Source organism: Elephas maximus, chromosome 3, assembly GCF_024166365.1.
Source record: "Elephas maximus indicus isolate mEleMax1 chromosome 3, mEleMax1 primary haplotype, whole genome shotgun sequence".
Lineage (NCBI taxonomy): Eukaryota > Metazoa > Chordata > Mammalia > Proboscidea > Elephantidae > Elephas > Elephas maximus.
In genome coordinates this window covers 46,300,202-46,320,730 of record NC_064821.1, presented here as the reverse complement: position 1 = coordinate 46,320,730, position 20,529 = coordinate 46,300,202, and the positions used below count along the sequence as shown (strand labels likewise).

Below are 20,529 nucleotides of genomic sequence, written 5' to 3'. Positions count from 1 at the left end.
GGATGGACCATCTGAAGGAGATCAGGTGGAAGACCTGGGAGGACCCCTGTCCTTTTTCTGGGAGCTTCTAGAGGGGAAATTGTTGGAGAGGAAGCCAATTTCTCTGGCTGGGCTATTCCATGGAGTTGAAAGACATACTGTCTTTGGTGGGAGTCGCCTTCTAGATGGGGATGGAAGTAACAGAGAGCCTCAGTCAAGAGTCTGAGGGGAAATCAGCCCCTCCGAGAATCCCATTGCTGCTGTTGTTAGTTGTTGGCAAGTTGGCTCTGACTCATGGGAACCGCATTTATAACAAGACAAAACATCACCTAGTCCTGTGCCATTTTCACAACTGTTGGTACGTTTGAGTCCATCGTTGTAATCACTGTGTATTTTGAGTGCGGTCCAAGCTAGGGGGCTCATCTTCCAGGACTGTATCAGACAATATTCTATTGTGATCCACAGGGTTGCCATTGGCTAATTTTTGGAAGTAGATTGCCAGGTCTTTCTTCCTAGTCTGTCTTGGTCTGGAAGCTCCACTAAAACCTATCCACCATGGGCAGCCCTGCTGGTATTTGAAATAGTGGTAGCATAGCTTCCAGCATCATAGCAACACGCAAGCCAACAGAGTATGACAAACTGACAGGCGGGTGGAGAATCCCCTATATTTACCCTAAACAGATGTGAACATCTCCACACACCAACGCACACCAAGGCTCTTCACCTCTAATCTGGACCGATGGGACAGTAAACCCTGCTCTCAAAGGCAGTGTTTGCTTGAGGTGACATATTCTCTCATATTTGGGGCCTGACGTCAGCTACCATGGGTATGGAGGGCAGCCAGTGGCTTGGCAGTGCAGTGTCCTTTGGCTCAAGGTGACAAGTTGTGTTTTCCAGATGCATGCAATATCCATATCTAGAACATACAGCACCCACACATGGCTACTGAACACTGGACATGTGGCTAATCCAAACTGAGATGGGCTCTAAGTGGAAAATGTACCCTGGATTTTGAAAACTTAGTACAAAGAAGAATATAAAATAATTCATGGCTAATTTTTTTAATTAGAGAAATGATAATATTTTGGCTATGTTGGGTTAAAATATAAAATCTATTGCTAAAGTAAAATAAAAATAATATTAACCTTTTCAAGACCCATGGGACATACGGTATTCCACCCACTTTTTATGCCTCTGGAGTTCTCTTGAAAGGGGGTAGTCCGATTTTAACATGTTTAGCCTCAAGGTGGGAGCTTTTTGAAATGTGTGAAACTCAAAAATCTTGAGTGGGAGCCTCATTTTTGTGTAGATTGAGCATTGTCTTAGGGGATGACTTCCAGATGTGTGAATTTTCTAAAATTTTGACAGGTTTTGACAGGTCTGCCTTTATTTCTGTGAGATAAGCCTCCTCACTATGTTTACCTTTTACTGTGTTCTCCTGTACTTATGGCGAGAGTAAGCTATTGCCCATCTTCATTCAGTCATAGTGGCCATTTTCTTCTTTATCCCACTCGTTGTTTCCAGGTATTACTGGCTCCCTTTTTTTCTAGCTTCTGAACAGTAACTAATGCTTTTCCAATAAGGAATAATGCATTGCAGTGATACTTTTCAAGAGATTGGAGCTCCTAAAAGTTATTCTTACCCTGCATTCAATCTTAGGTGCCAGTCATTGCTTCCACGTGCAGCAGGTAGGACACACTATTGTGAGCAGTTCTGCAGTATTCCAGGGCAGCTGTTCCTGCTTCTTAGCTGTTAGTACTGCTTTTGTTATAATGAAGAATACATAGTAGTGGTAATTTGCCTGAGATTCAAATGCCTTTTGTTTTATTTATTTTGCCTCTAAGTACTGCTTCTGCAGTAATGAAGAATGCATTGTAGTGGTAATTTTCCTGAGATAAAAAAAAAAAAATCCCTTGGCTTTATTTATTTATTGGCTCTATTTATTTAATTGGGCTGTAAGTATTTCTTTTGCAGTAAGGGAGAATGCATTGTACCATGTTTTGAAAAGTTTCATCAAAAGTAATAAAAAGGCTAAGAAGAGGGAGACTAGAATAAAATGTATGTGTAGTCATTGCCATGTGTCTTCATGTTTTACCAATTTTCAAGAAATAAATTTTTTTTTTTAATTTTACAACTACTGTATCTAGCATCTGTGAGCAGCCGTCTAAGATACTCCACTGGTCTCACCCCTTCAGGAACAAGGTAGAATGAAGAAAACTAAAGATACAAGGGAAAGATTAGTCCAAAGGACTAATGAACCACAACTACCATGGCTTCCACCAAACTGAGTCCAGAACAAAGAGATTGTGCCTGGCTACCACCACCGATTGCTCTGACAGAGGTCACAATAGAGGGCCCCAGACAGAGCTGGAAAAAAATGTAGAACAAAATTCTAACTAACAAAAAAAGACCAGACTTACTGGCCTGACAGAGACTGGAGAAACTCCAAGAGTATGGCCCCTGGAAACCCTTTTAGCTCAGTAATGAAGTCGCTCCTGAGATTCATCCTTCAGCCACAGATTAGATAGGCCCATAAAACAGAATAAGACTAAAGGGCACACCAGCCCAGGGGCAAAGACTAGAAGGCAGGAGGGGTCAGCAAAGCTGGTGACAGGGAACCCAAGGTTGAGAAGGGAGAGTGTTGGCATGTCATGTGGTTGTTAACCAATGCCATAAAACAGTATGTGTAACTGTTAAATGAGAAGTTAGTTTGTTCTGTAAACCTTTATCTAAAGGAAAACAAAAAATAAAATAAAATAAAAAAACTACTGTATCATGGACTCATATCAGCTGGATTTAAGACATCCAGTGTCCGCTGGGACATATGTAATCCTAGATAATAGATATCAAAATCCATAACTCATAACAAAAGCTCTGAATTGGTCCTTTAGTCAGCATGCCTTCATTAGTGAAAACACATAGCATCGACAAAAAATTCAAAGAAGAAAATAATTGGGTCTTTTACATCAGGAAAAGTATGTGTCAGAGTTGTATACTTTCACCATACTTATTCAATCTTTATGATAAGCAAATAATCTGAGAAGCTGGATTATATGAAGAAGAATGCAGCACAAGAATTAGAGGAAGACTCATGAACAACCTGTGATATGCAGATGACACACACTTGCTGAAAGTGAAAAGGACTTAAAGCACTTACTGATGAAGATCAAACACTACAGCCTTCAGTATGGATAACACCTCAACATAAAGAAAACAAAAATCCTTACAACTAGACCAATAAGCACACATCATGATAAATGGAGAAAATATTGAACTTGTCAAGGATTTCATTTTTCTTGGATACACAGTCAATATCCATGGAAGCAGCAGTCAAGAAATCAAACGACGTATTGCATTGGGCAAATCTGCTGCAAAAGATCTCTTTAAAGTGTCAAAAAGCAAAGATGTCACTTTGAGGACTAAGGTGCATCTGACCCAAGCCGTGGTGTTTTCATTCATCTGATAGGCATGTGAAAGCTGGACGATGAATGAGGAAGATCAAAGAAGAATTGATGCCTTTGAACTATGGTGTTGGTAAAGAATATTGACTATACCATGGACTGCCAGAAGAACAAACAAATCCGTCGTGGAAGAAGTACAGTCAGGACGCTTGTTAGAAGTGAGGCACTGGGTGTGTGTGTGTGTAGTAGTACTGTAGATTCTTTGTAGTTGTTGTTATGTTGTTAGGTGCCATCGAGTCAGCTCCGACTCATAGTGACCCTATGTACAACGGAACAAAACACTGCCCAGTCCTGCACCATCCTCACAATCATTATTATGCTTGAGCCCATTGTTGCAGCCACTGTGTCAATCCATCTCATTAGGGTCTTCCTCTTTTTTGCTGACCCTCTGCTTTACTAAGCATGATGTCTCTCTTCAGGGACTGATCCCTCCTGATAAGATATTCAAAGTATGTGAGATGGAACCTCGTCATCCTTGCTTCTAAGGAGCATTCTGGTTGTAATTCTTCCAAGACAGATTTGTTCATTCTTTTGGAAGTTCATAGTATATTTAATATTCTTCACCAACACCACAATTCAAAGGTGTCAATTCTTCTGTCTTCCTTATTCATCATCCGGCTTTTGCATACATATGAGGTGATTGAAAATACTATGGCTTGGGTCAGATCCACCTTAGTGTTCAAGGTGACACCTTTGCTTTTTAACACTATAAAGAGATGCACTGTTTGATTTCTTGACTGCTGCCTCCATGGATGTTGCTTGTGGATCAAAGTAAAATGAAATCCTTGACAACTTCAATCTTTTCTCTGTTCATCATGATGTTACTTATGGGTCCACTTGTGAGGATTTTTGTTTTCTTTATGTGGAGGTATAATCCATACTGAAGGCTGTGGTCTTTGATCTTCATCAGTAAGTGCTTCAAGTCTTCTTCGCTTTCAGGAAGGAAGGTTGTGTCATCTGCATACCTCAGGCTGTTAATGAGTCTTCCTCCAGTCCTGATGCCCCATCTACTTCATATAGTCCAGCTTCTCAGATTATTTGTTTATCATACAGATTGAATAACTATGGTGAAGCAATACAACCCTGATGCACACCTTTACTGACTTTAAACCACACAGTATCCCCTTGTTCTGTTTGAACGACTGCCCCTTCATCCATGTATAGTTTCCTCATGAGCACAATAAGTGTTCCGGAATTTCCATTCTTCTTTGTTATGATCTACACAGTCAAATACTTTTGCCTAGTCAATAAAACGCAGGTAAACACCTTGCTGATATTCTCTGCTTTTAGCCAGAATCCATCAGACATCAGCAAAACATCTAGTTTTGTAAATTTTTTAGGCTTTCTAAATAGATAATCATGGCATCTGCTAATAAAGATAGCTTTACTTCTTCCTTTTAAACCTGAAGGCTTTTTTATTTCTTTTTCTTACCTTATTACTTTGGCTAAGACAACCATTAAAATAATGAATAGAAGTGGTTAGAGTGAATATCCTTCCTTGTTCCTTATAATAGGGGAAAGGCTTTGGTCTTTCACTATTACATATGATATTAGCTGTAAGTTATTAAAAATGCCCTTTATCAGGTTAAGGAAACCACATTTTATTCCTGGTTTTCCAATAATTCCTAACATAATAGGTGTGGAATTCTATCTAATAATCTTTCTTCATCTGCTAAAATGACCATAATGGTTTTTCTACTTTGTTATGCTGAAATGGTGAATTTTATGGATTGATTTTCAAATGTTAAAACAATCTTACATTCTTGGAATAAATTCCATTGATCATTATTATCTATTATGCAATGGTGGGTCTACAGTACCTTTCACCCTAGAAACGGTTTAGCCCTTCTATAATTGTTTTTTCCTTCTGGGGTCTCCATTGACTGTCTCAGATATTCAAGGAAGACTCTCCTATCTGACTAGTAAGAATTTGTGCATTTCACAGTCCTGTATGAGCTCTGGGGATTTTTTACCTTATAGCTCTACATGCTTTCTGCCCAGGCTAATGGACTTTCACCTTACAAATCAACAGCTTAGCATTCAACAAAACATTCAAGAAGACCCATGTGGGTTTCTGGAGCACTTTCTCTGCAAAGCTTCCTTGTCTCTGATATTCTGCCCTGCAAATTCTGGCCATCTCAGCCTCCCTGAATGCTGGTATCTGTTTCCTCAACTCAGCAAGATAACCATGGTCTTCTTGGGATACTTCCCTGAAACCACAATCTTCAAATGCCTCCAAGCAGAAAATTCAAGGTGATTGCAGGGCTCACCTAATATGTTTCTCTTCTCTCAGGAATCACACTCCTATACTGCTTATTGTCTAGGATCTTAAAATAGTTTGTATTTTGTCCAGTTTCATAATTGTTTAGGCCAAGAGGACAAATATGGTCCCAATTACTCCATTACAATAGCAGGAACAATATTGTCATGAATTTTTAGATTTTTGTTTTATTCTTTGAGAGGTCAGTGATTTCTGAATAAGGGACACACCCAGCCTAGGGCAACAGGGTTAAAACTTTGAGGATACCATAGCTGCCTCAGAAAGAGCCGCAATGAAGCCTATGAGGATCCAGGCTGTCTTGAATACTAAACGGCAGGAGAGAGAGACAGCGTTCAGAGATAACTCAGTACCAGCTCTGCTTCCTCCAATTCCACCCATGCTTCACCTCAACCACAAATAAAGATGTAGCCTTGCTAATGATAGGTTTAGTTCAAGAATCAGAAGAGCCTAAAAGAGCACAGATTTTGTTGTAAGTCCTTCTGGAATGGTGATAAAAACTTGAATATAAAACAGAAGCAGTGTTGCAAGAATTTGGCTTCTTTTTCAACCTTGGCAGGATTCTAGCTGCACAGAAAGTGTCACTGACAGCCACACACTGCCAACTCCCATTAAGAACTAGGGACAAGGGACAAGACATGCAAAAATATGCTGCATCCACTTGGTCTCTGTGTAGCCACCTCCCTTCACCAAAATTCTGAATCACTGGCTAAATAAATCAGGAATTTATACTGTGTATGTGCACGTGTTCTCTTCCCAACAATAGGTATCCCCACCTGAAATGCTCAAAAGCCCCAGTAACACCCCTACTATAACAGATTAACCAATAAAGTCTTTTGGAGGTACCAGGCAATGGCTCTGTTGCCTATAGGGACAGAGGTAGGCATTTTGCCTTGTTCCAAGCCCTTCTTACCTCCAAGCAAAACATTGCCACCTAACTCTGAACAACTACATTTCCTTGCAGAACAAACACCAACACCAATGCCAACTCCTCCCCTGTACCAAATCCAATAAAACTAATAAAAACAGAAGTAAACCATCTTAAAATTAACACATCCAAGGTACAAGCAGAAACCATTGATCAAAACCTCCTATCTTCCCTCACAGCCAACAGCTCCAGAGCAGCCCTAACACCCCATAATGGAATCCCATTATCTACAAAAGAAACTCATTCCACAGGACAGCCACAAACAAAGGGAGAATCAAAGGAGGTTGGCAAAGGGGAAGACTCCACCACTCGCCTCTGTTCCCATATAAGGGGTACAACACTCATGCTGAGAGAGCCCTTAGAACTACAGGAAGGAGGAGGTACTTTCCACAAGTTACAAAACTGAGACTGAAATTAAGGAAGAGTCCAGTGGGGAAAGAAGGACTCCAAGTCTGTTTCTTCCAGTCGGTATAAAAGCAAAACAGAAGTTGATTTCACGTAGGAAGAAAATGGGGTCAAAAAACACCTTTCCTTAAATTCCAGGAATATCTACCTTCAGAAAATACAGAGATTTCAGCTAAAGTAGGGAGCAAGTAAGATTCATTAGCAAATGCCTCAAATCCTTAATTCATACTTCAAATAAACAAGTTAACTGTGTAGCTAACAGACTGTGACTTGATTGTAGGCCACTGGTGGCCATTAATAGATGAAAGGTGTTTGGATTTCAATAGTATTTGAATTTCATAGCCTGCCTTCATAAGAGAAGTTAAGCTTAGTCACCACCTCCATTTGCTAGCACTTGTGATCATGAATCCCAGATGACAAGCAAGCACCCCAGCTTTGAGCTTTTGGAATTGAAGAGTAAACAGGAGGAGAATTCATGAATTTTCTGGAGGTAATTGTTCTACCCTGCTTTGAAGAATAGTTGAATTTGGTCTCAGAAGACTTTAACATATGCATGAACACAGCCTTCTTAGCTGACACACAAAAGTCCCCACTGCTATGCTGCTTCATCAGGTATCCCTTTGGAAAAGCAGAACAGGGCCAGGTTCCAATTCTCAGATGTTATTGATCAATCATGCATATCTCCATTCCCAAAGCCTAGGTCCATATGCCCATTGCTGCTGAGTTGATTCCAACTCAGAGTAGAAGTGCCCCATAGGGGCAGACTGCCTCATCTTTCTCCCACAGGGTGGCTGCTTGGTTTGAGCCACCTACCTTTCAGTGAGCAGCTGAATGTTTAACCACTGGACCACCAGAGCTCCCCTTAAGTCCAAATGAGAGCTTAATTAAAACCACAAATGGGAGATGCATCAAAAACTGACCACTGATAAGCTTATATCAGTCTTCCCTTTGACCATGTGGGCCCTACCCTCCGAATTTCAGATTTCATAAAAAGGAAAAAGAAAAAGAGATGACTTTTGTCTTCTCTTGCTTCTTGAAAACATCAAGCAGTAAGATGAAAGATAAAGAACCCAGAAGCATCACATTGTATCACTATGTGCTTTGGCTGCCAGGTAAAAAACATAGTCAATCAAATATATCTTCCCAAGAACCTTATGATATGGTGATGCACACTAGTCAAATCTATGAGAAGGGCACTCGCTTTTCAAAGGAATACAGCAGGACAATATCAATAGGAGGACTGAATTGATCTTCTCTGGTCATGTAAGAAAGAAAGAGATTCCAATAAAGAGAGGCGCTTCCTGTCCAATGTGATAACAAGTCTACAATTTCAGAGAATCTGTAGCCAGCCACACCCCCAGAGAGCAGCCTGAATGCAATATTCTTATCCTCACCTGTCAAGCTCCATTCATTCACTGGGGTCTGTGTCAAGCATTAAAGGAAATACAAGCAACAGAGAAGACCTAGGCCTTCTCTCAAGGAGCTTAGGATCTAGGAAGATTATGAGCCTAAATTAGAGAGTGGCACAAGGCACTATGGCTAAGACCAAAAGTGGCCCATGGAAGCCAAGGGAGAGCCAGGTCAACACATGCTGGAGAAGTCAGAACAAGGAACCAAACGTGTTCTAACAGCAAGAAAAAGAGAGCATGAGGGGAGGCAGCAGGAAGGGAAGAGAAGGACTGCTGTCCTCGGTCCTGAACCAGACTTGAGATCTATATGGCAATTTTTTACTACAGTTCATAACCCATCAGTGAGTCCTGAAATCAACCTAGTGGTTGAAATCAGCTTTTTCAATGGGATGGGATGGGATGGAATGGAATGAAAAATATCAGAGTGCATTTCGGGTGGTGGTGTTTTATGAAACGTCTGTTCAGGTATTCCATCATAAATGCGTATACATATGTGTGTCCTGGGTCACAACATGAAATGTCTTTCTAGCTGTGCATCGGGTCAACAGGTTGGAAAACCACTGTTCTAGGGCGCAGTTGTCTCTTTCCATCCTTGAACACGGAAGACTTTTGACCTGCCTCAAGAAATTCTGACCAAAGTCTGAACTAGAGAAGAAAGGAAGCATATCAAGGGAAACTAACAGAAAACTACAACCACTAAGATATTGTAGGGCATGGGGGAGGGATGGGAAGAGACTTTTGTAGTTTTTACATCAGCATCACCAAAATTGATGGGGTTTTTCCTGAAAAGTCAAAATAGTGGGGATGTTTCCAATCTCTCCTTCCAACACTGGAGGGACTTTAAGAAGAAGGTAGCTGCATGCCAAACCCACCAAAGCCCTCACGTGCAGGCACACTATCCACCTGCCCTTCCTGGGAAGGCAACACTGCCTGTTAAAAGGATGCCAGTTCCTTTGTTCTATGAAGAATTTAACACTTGCAATAGGATGTTCAGAAAAAAAGATACAAAGCTGTGCACACAATATAGTCTCAATATGTTTTTAAAGTATTCATAAAGATACAGCAAGAAAAATTACTAAAATGTTAATAGCAGTTAGATATGAGTATGAGGACTTAGATAAATTTCTCCTTTGTACATTTTCTTCTATTTTCCAATTTTTCTACAATTAGCATGTGTTTTTTTTTTTACAATCATAAAAAGAAAGAACCTATACTTCAAAGACTCTAACTCGAAGTTAAAATGGCTTTCATCTTGAAATGTGTCATTTTGTAAACCACACAATAAAACTGAATATAGGAACAAGGAAAGCAACATGCTTCACTTGCACAGACATACAGATAAGCTAACCACTTAACAGGAATATGGTGTTTCTGACTTTCTGATCTTTTGATGACACTTCACAACTACTGAAAAGAGGAAATTTACCCAAACATTTGATTCACTTCCAACTCCAGGATCCAAGCACACCAGGCCAGATCCTACCACCCACACCCCAATCATGAAAGATCAGCAGTAGTACTGGCAAAGGTTTTTAAGGCCTTTCTATATTCCATAGAAACCCTGGTGTAGTGTTTAAGTGCTATGGCTGCTAACAAAGAGGTCAGCAGTTTGAATCCACCATGCACTCCTTGGAAACTCTATGGGGCAGTTCTACTCTGTCCTATAGGGTTGCTATGAGTTGGAATCAACTCAACGGCAATGAGAGGTTGTTTGTTTTTGTTTTTTACTGTATTCCCTTTCCGTCAGTTTGCCTTACTCTGGTGGCTGCGTGTTGTTGTGATGCTGGAACAATATTTCAAATACCAGCAGAGTCACCCTTGGTGGACAAGCTTCAGCAGAGCTTCCAGATTAAGACAGACTAGGAAGAAAGAACTGGTTCTATACTTCCAAAAATCAGTCAATGAAAACCTTGTGGATAACTGTATACCAACAATCATGAAGACGGCACAGGATTGGACAATGGTTTGTTGTTATACAAAAGGTCGCCATGAGCTGGAGCCAACTCAATGGCAGCTAACAACATATTCCAAGCACTGAGCTTCCAACATCTCATTTAACCCTCACCTCAACTCAGTGATACAGAAAAGGCCATTTTACAGATCAAGAAACTGAGAATTTTAAAAGTTAAGTAAATTTATCATTCCATTTTTATCCTCCCGTTCCAAGCAAGCTTCCTTTAGAGAGTATCTGAACTCACCGTTTCTGATTTCTCTCCTCCCATCCTCTCTTAAACCCACCAGGTTTTCACACCCACCATTCCATCAAAACAGCTCTTGTCACCAGCGACTTCCACATTACCAAAGCCAATGGTAAATTCTTAGTCTTCATTTCACTAGCTCTATCAGCATATTTGGAAACCCTGGTGGCATAGTGGTTAAGAGCTACCAAAAGGTCAGTAGTTCCAATCCACCAGGCTCTCCTTGGAAGCCCTGTGGGGCAGTTCTACTCTGTCCTACAGTGTCGCTATGAGTCAGAATCAACTCGACGGCAACAGGTTTGATTTTTGGTTTTTTTATCAGCATCTTTTGATATCACTCCCTCCCTTCCAAAACCCTATCTTCACTCAGCTTCTAAGACTCCCCCACTCTCTCTTGGCCTTCTCCAGCTTTTCTGGATGTTATTTCTCAGGTTCTTTTGCTAGTTCCTCCTCATTCTTCAATCATTTGGATATAGATTGCACAAAAGCTCAATCCTTGGACCTCTCACCTCCACTCACTCCCCAGTAACCTCATCCAGACTCGCAGCTTTACATATCATCTCTACACTGACTACCCCAAAATTTACATCTTCAGCCTAAACATCCCCCCTGAACTGCGCACTCATATATCCAACTGCCTATTAAATAATTCCTTTTGGACATCTGGTGGCCATCTTAAACTTCACATGTCTCACAGTAAACTCCTGACCCACTGTTATGGATTGAATTGTGTCCCCCCCCACCAAAAAAATGTGTGTCAACTTGGCTAGACTATGATTGCCACTATTGTGTGGTGTGGTTCTCCTCCATTTTGTGATCTGATGTAATTATCCTGTGTGTTATAAATTCTAACCTCTGTAATGTTAATGAGGCAGGATTAGAGATAGTTATGTTAATGAGGCAGGACACAATCTACAGGACTGGGTTGTATCTTGAGTCAATCTCTTTTGAGATATAAAAGAAAGAAGCGAACAGAGAGGATAGGGACCTCCTACCACCAAGAAAGAAGGGCCAGGAGCGGAACACGTCCTTTTGGGCCTGGAGTCCTTGTGCTGAGAAACTCCTAGACCCAGGGGAAGATTGATGGCAAGGACCTTCCTGCAGAGCTGACAGAGACAGAAAGCCTTCCCCTGGAGCTGGTATCCTGAATTTGGACTCCTAGTCTCCTAGACTGCGAAAGAATAAATTTCTGTTTGTTAAAGCCATCCATTTGTGATATTTCTGTTATAGCATCACTTGATAACTAAGACACCCACCTTATATAAAAGCTTTCCCCATCTCAGTAAATGAGAGCTCTACCATTCCAGAGGCTCAGGTCAGACATCTTAGAGTTATCATTGTCTCCTCTCCTTCTCTCACATCTCAATCCTCGATCCGTGAGCAAATCTTGTTCACTCTACCTTCAGAATAGATCCAAAGTCCAACACTTCTCCTCACGTTCACTGCTGCTACCTTGGGTCAAGCCACCATCACTTCTCACCTGGGTGACTATAATGGTCTCCTGTGTGGTCTCCCTGTTTATACCCTTGCTCTCTACACAGCAGCCAGGGGGATCCTAAAATGGCTTCCACCTCACTCAAAGTCAACGTGTAAGTCCTCACAATGGTCTAACTTCTCTGCATGGTCTGGCCCCCCTTCCTCCCTGATCAGTTCCTTATCACTTTGCTCTAGCCACAGTACCCTGTGCTACTCTCTGAGAAGACCATCATGCTCCTGCCTCAGGGCCTTTGCATTTCCAATTTCCTGTGCCTGGAAGACTCTTCTCTCAGAATTCCACTTGGCTCACTCTCTGGCTTCCTTCAGATCTCAGCTCAAATGCCCCCTTGTCAGTCAGGTCTTCCATAGTCACATCCCCTGCCACACCCTCTAACCCCTTCACCCACTTTATTTTTTTCTCTACAGTATATTTCCACCTGACATCCTGCAAGTTTACAATATACAATGCTTATTGGCATACCATTTGTTAGTTGTCCTTCTCTGTCCATTACATACACGCATACTAGAACGCAGAGATTTCCTTCATTTTGGTTTCTGCTATACCCCCAACCCCTAGAACAGTGCTTGGACCAGAGTCATTAAATATTGGATGGATGGATGGACTGACAGACAGACGGACGGACGGAAGGACAGATGGATGGATGGATGAACAAATAAACCTGTTCAGGTCATACAACTAAGAAATTCTGGTGCCAGACTTCAGACCTAGGCATTGCGTCTGCAGAGCCCACACACCTCACATCTGCATTCTCCTGCCTCTGGCTGTCAAGACATGCTGCCCAACAGCCTTGCATAGTCAGAAATATCCAGCCAGCCTACAACCAGAGAGGAAGCTGGTGTGAGGACCCATGTGGCTAATGGAACTGGATGTTTGAATGACAGGCTTGCAGTGGAACATGTGGGACATACAATTATGACACTAAATGATACCATGTATCATGTGGCTCAGTTCGGGTGAGTTCAGTGTTGAAGCAGTGGTCACAGAGCTGATCTCAATGTAGACCAGACTACACACAAACCCTCAGAAGCATGGAACATGGACTTGCCCTTAATCCCAAGAAGGCTCAGAAGACATAGAGTGCACATCCCAAAAACCCATTGCCATCAAGTTGATTCCGACTCATAGTGACCCTATAGGACAGAGTAGAACTTCCCCGTAGGGTTTCCAAGGCTATAAATCTTTATGGAAGCAGACTGCCACATCTTTCTCCTGTGAAGCAGCTAGTGGGTTCAAACTACCAACCTTTTGGTTAGCAGCAGAGCACTTAACCACTGCGCCGCCAGGGCTCCTTAGAGTGCAGATAAAAACCAAAAAACCCATTGCTGTTGAGTCGATTCTGACTCATAGCGACCCTAGATCAGAGTACAGCGCCTGGTAGATTTGACCTGCTGACCTTTTGGTTAGCAGCCGAAGCACTTAACCACTACTCCACCAGTTTCCACAGCACAGATAGGCCAGGATAAATCCATCTTCACCACTGGAGAGAACACCCAAAGCCCTGATCCTACCAACAGAGCCACTGGCCCCTGCTTCCTCTTCCAAAGACGTATGGACAATCACCTGCATCCTCAGCTTATTTGGATCATGATCCCCCAAGCTCGTTGGAGGAGGGCATGGGATATTTTCAACACACTGTGGCCCAAGTTCTTTGTTTTAATCAATTCCAGGGATTTCCACTTTTGGAGTTTCCTTCACTTACTCAGCTTAAAGAATCAATCTCTGCAGGATCCAATAGGAGCACAGAGAACAGATAAGATAGTAAGAGTGATCTATAACATTTGTGTTTAATGGTTAGATATTAATTGGCTTTTTTGTAAGTGTGTATATCGGTCCATTTTCAGTCTTTGTAATCTGTTCGTTCTCGTTAATGAAGGAGCAATACTCATCAACAGCTCCGCACCACGCATCACCTTGTAAAACTCGAGCCCATTTATTTTAAAAAATAAAATAGATTTATCACTATTTGAAATACAGTAAAGTCATTAAAATAATAATTAAAAACACAACTAGAGGCACTATAAAAGTTCCATGATAATAAACTACATTTTAATGTATATTAATTTCCCTAATGATTTACTCTATACATATTACAGGGTCAAATCAATGTCTGTGCTGAAAAAAAAAATTCAATTAAATTCTATTCACTGTATCTTTCAAGTGACTCTATTGTTTGCTTTTGTTTCCTATCAGGCCATTTGTCAGTTGTTCTAGCCCAAGATTACAAATAGAAGGGACATGGCCCCCTCAAGGTCAAAGAAGCACATCCAGATCCTACCCAATCCACTGTCCCCATTTCCTGTTCATTTGTCATTCGTGACCTTGTTCAAGGAGGGGAGGAGGAGGAGGGAGCACCGTCCTACAGCATTCTCTGGAGCAAGCCCTCAGCCTGTCAGCCCTGATTGGCACTCTCCCTTTCTCACTCAGCCTGCACATGTACCTCCACCAGGAGCCCAGGAGAACTCCCAGAAGAACAAGCTGCTTCCACCAGAGGCTGCAGCCTGGAGCTCAGATTGTCCCTCCCTAAACTTCCTCTTGTCCAGAAACACACAGAGTCAGCCCTTTCCCTCCAAAGTGCACCTTACCTGGGTGCTCAGAGCCAGAAAAAACACACCTCCTTTCCAGTCTCTTGCACCAAATCTAGTTATTTACCAAGTCTTTACCTCACCCAAGTGATTCTTCTGGAACTATAATACACACACGCACACATACATACGCATGCACACACAGACAATTTATATGCTTCCAGAATGCTCTTAGAAGCAAAGATAGCAAGACTTCATCTCTCTTACTTTGGACATGTCATCAGAAGGGACCAATTGCTGGAGAAGGACATCATGTTTGGTAAAGCAGAGGGTCAGTGAAAAAGAGGGAGACCCTCAAAGAGATGAATTGACACAGTGGCTGCAACAATGGGTTCAAACACACCAATGATTGTGGGGATGGCACAGAATCAGGCAACATTTCATTCTGTTGTACATAAGGTCACTATGAGTCAGAGCCAACTCAAAGGCACCCTAATAACTGAGAGTCTGAAGTCCCTGGGTGGTACAGACAGTTAATGCTTTCTGTTGGAGGCTGGAGTCCACCCAGGGGCACCTTGAAAGAAAGACCTGGTTATCAACTTCTGAAAAGTCAGCCACTGAAAACTCTATGGATCACAGTTCTCTGACACACATGGGGTCTCCATGAGCTGACATTGACTCAATGGCAACTGGTTTACTGAGAATTTGATGAGATGAAGGGATAGATAAGACATAAATAGGGGAGGGCTCTCCCACTGGTCCTCTCCCTATTGCCCACAGAGAATGACAACTGCCCAGAGATGGCCCTGGAGTCAGTACAAAGACTCTGGTTCCATCCCAGGCAGGGACTGGGCTGGTAGACCACCTTGGATCATCTGCTCAACACTCCCTCTGTTGGTTACCAGTAGGCCACAATAGGCATAACCATGTATATCAGCAATAAGGTCACATTACCAAAAAGTATTTGTTTCTGCAATGCTCAAGGGACATTACAATTTTGGGGAAGGAAAAAATAAAATCACCCCAGAGCCTCACTCTGTATTAACAGGAAGCCATAAGTGATCACCAACATCACTAGCATCACACCCATTTTTCAAGTGAGGAAAAACAAGTTACTGAAGGAAAAATTATTTACTCCAGGACTCAACACAATTTCATGACGGAGCTGAGACAGAGCCAGAAGTGGCCGTTTAAGACACATGTGCCTTCCTGGATTGCCCTGAAAACCTGGAAAGTCAAGTATAGCATATGTGTCTCCTTTCTGACCTCTCTGTAGCTGTGATGTCAGCAGGACCCCATGAAGCTCTCTTGAGATGGCTCCTCTCACTTTGGCCACCTTGGTTTTTGCTGCTTTCCTTTTTGTTGACAGAGGAACCAAAAAAAAAAAACCCAACAAAACAACAATTTCAACTCATGGTTGACCCCATGTGTGTCACAGTAGAACTGTGTTCCATAGGGTTTTCAACAGCTGATTTTTCAAAAGGAGATCACTGGGCCTTTCTTCCAAGGCACCTCCAGGTAGACTCAAACCACCAAATTTGCAGTTAGCAGCTGAGCACGTTCACCATTTGCACTACCCAGGGAATCCTTGACAAAGGGAAGGAGAGGTTAATGCAGCCCCTCAGGCTTTACACCCAGGAAACATCCAGGCCCCGCCACTCAGAAGAGCCCTTTCTCCTCTAGAAAGCAAAGGGCCCCTGGTTCCAATGGAGCTGCAGTTTGACCCCCAGGGCCCACTGCATCTGGACAGGCTGAGATGTGTCTGGTGGAGGTGAAGATGAGCAGAGGCAGCAGGCACAGCGGCAGTGGTTCTCATTAACCAAGACGGCCTCATGCTGGTGCCGGGCTTTATAAGTCTCAGCTGCACAATGTTTTTTAAAATATAGGTGCAATTTGGGCCTGTGGTTAATACTGTTTAATTTTATTTTGTACTGTGTAATATTTTCCCAAGCTGAGCCTGGGTGAAGTCTTGAGTCTCAGCTTTAGGCTCTGCTATCTTGGCAAATGGACCCAGTCAGGCAGCCATGCACCAGGCCTCTCTGCTGGCCTCTTTGATAACCGTCCACTGGCCCCATTCCCCTTCAGCTCTCAAAGTCCACAGCAAGCCAGAAGGCTGTGCCCAGGCCTTCTCCCTCACTGGCACTCCTGCTGCCAGGTGCTCCCTGGGGGACAGCCCAGAACAGTCCACTAACAAAAGGCCAGTCCTGTTGGCTGACTCGTGGTCTGATTCATCTGTTTATACCTTCAACAAATATTTATTGCTTGCTTACTCTGGGCCAGGCAGTTTGTATCCAAGTTGGTCTGGAAAACATGATCACTGTAATCTTGGTGGGAGGTGGTAAGGCTCCAAAAAAGAAATTACAGTGGGTAAAAGACTGGTTCAGGTCTGAGCACAGACCTGGGTTCTAATCCCAGTCCGATAACTTACAAACTCTCCGACCCTGGGCGAGCTGTTTGACATCACGGAGTTGGAGTCTCGTGTTTGTTCCCAGAGGGCCATCGTCAAGCCCAGGTGAGATGAACCATCAAAAGCCCTCTGCATAGAACATGGTATACAGTAGGTGCTCAAAAAATGATGGCAGCTGTGGTCATAATAATGACAGACTTTCCCAGCTGCCTTTGGGTTACGGAAACAATTGTAAAATTAGAATGATATCTGAGATAGAGAAAACACCCACAGAACACAGGGGCCCAACACTTCAAGGTCAAGGGTATGAAAGGGAACCAGAGAGGGCAGGCAGTGTCCGAAGCCAGCCTTTCATACCAGGTACGGCCATGCTTCCCACTGCCCTGTGTCCTTGAGCAAGAAAACAAAGATAAGGAGCAGCCCAAAGGAGTGTGTCTTCTTCCTACTTCTCTGTCAATTACCTGAGTGAAAACATGGCAGTAAATCTGCTTGGCCAACACACCCCATAAATGTGAGTTTGTAAAAGAAGAGAGAGAAGATATTCATGCCCAGCATACAAAGAAATCAGAAAGAGACTCACAGTCCCGGGGCAGCCCCTGGAGCGTCAGAGTGTCCCCTGTGATGGAGAGAGGCCTGGCAGCCTCATCAGCAGCAGTGGAACTAGATCGCTCCAGCGTTCGGTAGCCGTGAATTTTTCTGAATTCTAATAAAATGCCTTTTACTTTATTTGTCCAGATTATTTATAAATGGATTTTCCAATAAAAACACTGCTCAGGACACATGATGGATTTTCCCTGGCACCTTGCATGGGGCATGTTCGTCCCCACTGCCGTCTGCTTGGCTGAATCGTACAAGCCCTGATCAGCCCATCCTCCCTTTGAGCCACTGATTGGCTTTCAATAATTTCTCAGAAGCCCATGGGCAGTCTCTAAATTTAAACTCCTGTCCTAAAAACTCAAATTCAACTCAATAAGCCCTTACTGATATCCAAGACACTGGGCCAGCCAGGGGCTGTGCTGGAGAAAGGCAGTTGAAGAGAAAATCAAAGATTACCTTTTGAGCATGTCACCATATGGAGGTGAATATGCTTGTGTACAGAACTTAGCACCACACAAAGAACATTGTTGTTAGTTGCCATCAAGTTGGCTCCAACTCATGACAATCTCATGTATAACAGAACAAAACACTGCCCAGTCCTGCACCATCTTCATGATTGTTGCTATGCTTGAGTCCATTGTTGCAGCCACTGTGTATTTTGAGTGCCTTCCAACCTAGGGGGCTCATCTCCCAGCACTATATTGGACAATGTTCTGTTGTGATCCATGGGATTTTCACTGGCTAATTTTCAAAGGTAGATCACCAGCACTTCTGTCTAGTCTGTCTTAGTCTGGAAGCTTCTCTGAAACCTATCTACCATGGTGGCCCTGCTAGTATTGGAAATACTGGTGGCATAGTACCCAGAATTATAGCAACATGTGATCCACCACGGTACGACAAACCGACAGATGGGTGGTGGACAAGGAATACAGGGTTAAAACAAGGACATAGTGCCGGCAAGTACTTGGATATAAGGGCAAAGTATCTAAATCAATTAGGATATTTGGGACTGCAAATAACAGAAAATCCAGCCTAAAGTACTTTACACAAGAAGGAAACTATCTCCTCACTTAACAAGAGGTCTGGTGGCAGGATGGATATCAACAACATCATCAAGAACCTGGGTTATTACTTTCAGCTCAGCCTCCTCTGACCTCAAGCTGGACCCACACAGCCACAGGTGACCACAGAAGCTCCAATCATCACATTTTTCAAAGTCCAGAAGAAAAGACTCTTTTAGTTCCTTTTAAGAGCAAGGAAATTTTCCCAGAAGCTCCTGCGCTTCTTATTGGCAAGAACTGAGTTACATGCCACCCTTAAACCAACGACTGGCATGATGAGCTTACACTGGTCAAGACTGATTCTCCCCACCACCCCCATCCTCGGAGCTGCAGAGGAGGCCTGGCTTCTTTGGAAGAATCTGGTCACTTGATACCTGAACACAACTGAGGTCCTGTTAGCAAGAAAGAGAGGGGATTGGCTGTTGGGTAAACAATCAAAAGTTGCCCCTGCCTGGAGAAACTGATACTCACAAAGGATTTTTCTGAGTTAAACTAGCAAATATACACAAAATAAAAAGCAGAGAACTCATCTATCTTGTCCTTTGTTGTATCCTTTGCAATTAGCACAGGTCCTGGCATTCAGTAGACACTCAAATATCTGTTGAATGAATGAATGATATGAATGAATGAATGAATGGATGCATGAATCAGGTCTGGTATATAGGACAAGATTAGACTGCAGTTCAGTAGGCAGGAGCCTAACTGTTTAAAGAAAGACAATGATCAAAGAGAACTTTTCAAGGAGGCAGAGATTGTCACCGTTTGTCCAGTGCTGTACAGGGAGGAGAGATCCTGAGACTAAAAGACATGAACTTTCCAGTCCTGGGAGAGGCCTCCATCCTTGTGCAGCAGCTATGACTCCTCTCTACCTTTCCATGGCACTGACTGACCAACCCTACAACAACATCCCACCCTTTACTCCTGTCCCTTGCATATTGAGCCATCTTTTGAAGAGATGGTGCTATTGTCAAGGGGGATGCCCTGGGTAGGGGACGTGAGCATTCCAGTTACGAGGAAGAAATATTCTCTGCCATCTATTAGTGTATGTTGTGTGCCCATCTCTGGTGGGTTTTGCTGGCAGGAGTCATCCCCCTATGTATCACACCTGCAGCCAAAACAAATGTCCCTTCTTGATCTAAATGAAGAAATTGTAGACTTTAGGACTTGGATCTAACAACACAATGCTGAGCTTCTCCCAGATGAGCACCAGGCTGAAACACCAAGACAACCTTCTCCATCTCTTCATACTCCATCTAAATATCACTTACTCCTTCAAATGTGGGGGGGAGGGAGGAGGGGACATTGGTGAGCATGTCTTGAAGGCCATCTGCTCTTGGAAAGGAGGAAAATACTTTACCAGGTTGGGAGAGGAAAATTCTTTTTCTGGTTGGTCTTTCATACGATCAGATATTAGGACTTAGGGCTTCCACCTCCACCAGCCCATCTCATGTTTCTGTGCTCCTCCAATCAACTGGCACAAAATCTAACAGCAAGATGCCCCTGTCCCCTCTATCTTCCCTCCCATTGCAACAAAATAAGCATCACTGCTTTGATCCAAGTCAAATCTCAAATTTTGCTCTGTATCCCAGCCTCTCTCACCTTGCCAAGGACCTCAGGCCAGAAGTTGTCTTTCTTCTGTACCATCAATCACTCAGAATTAATTCTCTTCCTTCCTCCCTCCAACTGTCTCTGCTGGTTCATTCCCATGCTCACCCTTTTGTTCCCTCCCTATTCACTACGAAACTCTCCACAGCTACTCTCAGCCTCCAGTTACCAAATCCAATGA

The 20,529-nt window shown here is 42.9% G+C and overlaps 1 protein-coding gene across 3 annotated transcripts in view; it reads right to left on the bottom strand.

Moving 5' to 3' along the window:
- Positions 1 to 20,529, bottom strand: part of CAMTA1 (calmodulin binding transcription activator 1) — a 1,103,644-nt gene that overhangs the window by 764,613 nt on the left and 318,502 nt on the right. The gene's annotated exons all lie outside the window — the stretch shown is intronic.